The 4,180-nt window shown below is 37.3% G+C and overlaps 1 pseudogene; it reads left to right on the forward strand.

Annotated features, from left to right (window-relative positions):
• The window catches only part of LOC107698880 (solute carrier family 12 member 1-like), a 22,504-nt pseudogene that overhangs the window by 12,621 nt on the left and 5,703 nt on the right, over positions 1 to 4,180 (forward strand).

A 4,180-nucleotide genomic window follows, 5' to 3' on the forward strand; every position in this document is an offset into this window, starting at 1 on the left:
GTGTGTGTGTGTGTGTGTGTGTGTGTGTGTGTGTGTGTGTGTGTGTGTGTGTGTGAGTGTGTTTGTGTGTTTGTGTGTGTGTGTGTGTGAGTGTGTGTGAGTGTGTGTGTGTGAGTGAGTGAGTGAGTGTGTGTGTGAGTCTGTCTGTGAGTGTGTGTGAGTGAGTGGATGTGTCTGTTTTACACTCTTGATGTTTTAGAGTATAACCCCTTCCTTGCTGTCCACTTTTTTACTGCATTGTAGTTGAAATATTGATTTTATTTTACATAGTTGCAGTGTTACGGTCGCACCAGTTCATAGGTGTGTGTGTGTGTGTGTACAAGTGTGTGTGTGTGTTTTGTTTTGAAAATTTTCTGTATTTTCTATTTTTTTCCCCATTTCCCATTCATTTCCTATGGTCGGTCATTTTTGACCGAAGACCATGAGTGTGACAATTGTTTTTTATGACCACTTAGCTTTTTCGAATCATGCCCTCAATTTTTTTTTGTGTTCACATACCAAGTGCCATAAAAGTCACCAAGTTTCGTACCATTCTGGTGAAGCTACGATTTAAAAAAATTATCTGGTCAGAAATGACCGAAGACCGCACAAGGGTTAAACTAAATGAAAATAAGAAATTTTTCCTTGGCAACTAGCTGAAATAAAAAAATGTAAACGTTTTTTATATTTTTTTCAGGAAATGTTTATTTTATTTCAAGTAACAAAAATATTGTTTTAATGGTTTTGGTTTTAGTTCATTGTAATAGTGTTTAAAAAACTAAACAATTTTAATTTATTTATTTTATTTGAAGCTACAATTGAAAAAAAAAATGGTTTTAGTGAACTATAGTATTAAAAGAACACTTTTTCAACAAAACATTCCTCAAGATGAAGTTTGCTAAATTTCAAAATATGACACAATAAATATATTATTCTAAATGAACACAAAATGTCTTGGACATTGAACACTATACATGTAACTCAGAAAGTGGATTTAGTTCTGAGAAACATAATTTGAATGCAGATGCTACTTAATTTAATATTTTGTATCTTTTGCAATCAAATTCAGAGATTTTTGGCTTGACTTCGGTGTCAGAAAATCCACAGACTCGCATTAGTTCTGCAGTCCACTTCAAACACATGAACACTAAACACAGTCTGGATTCTGATCGTAAAGGTCACCTGTGTGTCCAGAAGAGCTGAGAGATGTTGTTTTCCTTCCTCAGTCTCTCTGGATGTTCCTCAGACATCAGGTCTGGCGAAGATGAACCAGCGTATGGTGGAGGCCAGCAGCCAGTTCAAGAAGAAACAGGGCAAAGGGACGATTGACGTTTGGTGGCTGTTTGATGACGGAGGTGACGTCACGGCCGCGTGTTCTTCCTTCTGTCAGGTCTGACGTGTGATGTTGATGTTTCTTCTTGTTGATCTGCAGGTCTCACGCTTCTCCTGCCTCATATTCTGACCACCAGGAAGAAATGGAGGGACTGCAGACTCAGGATCTTCATCCCTGGGCAGCCTGAATGCATCGAACAGGACAAAGAGGAGTGTGTCAGATTTGATTGATTTCTTTCCCAAACTGCAGAGACTGCTCTAAAATACGAGACACTATTTGTTTATTCAATAACTGTTTTATTTCCTATTCGGGTTCATGTACACTAGCGGTCAAAAGTTTGGGATTAGAATGATTTTTAATGTTTTTACAGGAGTTTCTTCTGCTCATCAAGGCTGCATTTATTTGATCAAAAATACAGGAAAAAATTTAAATATTGTGAAATATTATTATTATGTAAAATAAAGTTTTTCTATTTTAATATACATTAAAATCTATTTATTCCTGTGATGCGCAGCTGTATTACTCCAGTCTTCAGTGTCACATGATCTTCAGAAATCATTCTAATATGCTGATTCTTCTTTAAAACACATTACAAGTCTTACTGATCCCAAACTTGTGACCGGAAGTGTATATGCTTTATTTTTTAAGATTAACTGTTTTAAGCATTGTTAGATGCCAGTGTTTTCTGTCATAGCTGTGCAAAGATTTGATTTCAAAAACAGTATCATAGTTACTAAACTATTTCTTGTTATGATTTTAAATCTGTATTTAAGCTCACAACTATCTCAAAGTAAAAAGAGGTGCTAAAGTCTGATTTTGTGGTGGCTGTGCTTTAAAATTAAATTATTATAATCTTTAATAATTAAATTATTATAATTCAAGTGATGAAGGATTCTCTGACAGTAATCAGTGTTGAGTTCTACTGTAATGTTAATCCTGCCTGCTTTACATGTTTTGAAATGATTAACAGTTGAAAACATTCTTTAGAAATTTAGAAAAGTACTCAGATGTAATCAGTTACATTAATAAAGTAATTGAAATAGTTACACTACTTATTACATTTTAAATAGAGTAACTTGTAATCTGTAATCTATTACATTTCCAAAGTAACCTTCCCAGCACTGTCTAGTAACATGTGTGTTTTTCTCCGTAACTGTCTGTCAGAATGCAGGAACGTCTGAAGAAGTTCAGGATCAAATGTGCCGACATCAGTTATCGCAGACATCAACGTCAGGCCCAGCGCAGAGAGGTGTGAATGAAAAACACACACAATTAATCCTCATTTCATTCACTGACACGCTCCACGTGCTCCGAATGCACTTACTCACTCACTCTGTGTGTGTGTATGTGTGTGTGTGTGAGTGTGTGTGTGTGTTTGAGTGTGTGCATGCGTGTGTGTGTGTGTGTGTGTGTGCATGCATGTGTGCGCGTGTATGTGTGTGTGTGCATGCATGCGTGTGTATGTGTATGTGAGTGAGTGCGTGCATGTGTGTATGTTTGTGTGCGTGCATGCGTGTATGTGTGCGTGCTTGCGTGTGTGTGTGTGCGTGTATGTGCGTGCATGCGTGTGTGTGTGTGTGCATGCATGCGTGTGCGCGTTTTTGTGACAAATGAGGACATAAATTTGTATAATGACAAAGGTATGACAGGTATTACAAGGAGAAGGTGACTTTTCAGGACATTACCCCATGTCCCCACTTTTCAAAACGCTTATAAATCACACAGAATGGAGTGTATTGAAAATCTGAAATAGCACAAAGTTTCCTGTGAGGGGTAGGTTTAGGGGTAGGGTTGGTGTAGGGCAATAGAATATACGGTCTGTACAGTATAAAAACCATTACGCCTATGGGATGTCCCCACTTTTCACAAAAACAAACCCGTGTGTGTGTGTGTGTGTGTGCGTGTATGTGTGTCAGCTGGAAACTGTTCGAGGACATGATCGAGCCGTTCCGGATGCACGAGGGTTCAAAGGAGACGTCGCAGGCTGAAGCTCTGAGGAAAGAACATGCCTGGAAGATCACAGATGCTGAGCTGGACGCCTTTGAGGAGAAGGTAGAATCAGAGGACACTGCGGCAGTCCTGAGACTGAATCACACACGAGATGTGCATTAGTGCATGTGCACTTCTGAAAGTCTGAATCAGGCTAACATTAGGCAAGGCAAGGCAAGTTTATTTATATAGCACATTTCATACACAATGGTAATTCAAAGTGCATAAAAGGAAGTAAAATTATTTAAAAACTTTTAAAATTATTTAAAAATTTATTTTAAATGAATTTAAAACAGTTAAAAATAGAAAATGATTATATAAAAATACAGCGCAATCAGTCCGGACATCGCACGGTGCTCATTCAATAAATGCACAGCTAAACAGATGAGTTTTGAGTCTAGATTTAAATGTGGCTAATATTTTATATTCTCTTCTGGAAGCTGGTTCCAGCTGCGGGCGGCATAATAACTAAAAGCGGACTCCCCTTGTTTTGTGTGAACCCTTGGTATTTCTAACTGACTCGATCCTAATGATCTGAGTGGTCTGTTAGGTTTATATTCAGTGAACATATCTGCTATGTATTTAGGTCCTAGGCCATTGAGTGATTTATAAACGAGTAAAAGTACTTTAAAATCAATCCTAAATATAATAGTAGTACCAGCACTGATATTTTGCCACAATCAGAATTTAAGCGAATATCATTTATTATCTTAAACAGTGCTGTCTCTGTGCTGTGATGCGGTCGGAAACCAGATTGAAAATGGTTCAGGTATCCATTTGAGTTTAAGTAGTAGTTCAGCTGATTAAAAACAACCTTTTCAATAATCTTGCCTATAAAAGGAAGATTTGATATTGGTCTATAATTGCTCAATATGGTGT

This window comes from Sinocyclocheilus anshuiensis, unplaced genomic scaffold (assembly GCF_001515605.1).
Source record: "Sinocyclocheilus anshuiensis isolate Anshui unplaced genomic scaffold, SAMN03320099.WGS_v1.1 scaffold146, whole genome shotgun sequence".
Taxonomy (NCBI): Eukaryota; Metazoa; Chordata; class Actinopteri; order Cypriniformes; family Cyprinidae; genus Sinocyclocheilus; species Sinocyclocheilus anshuiensis.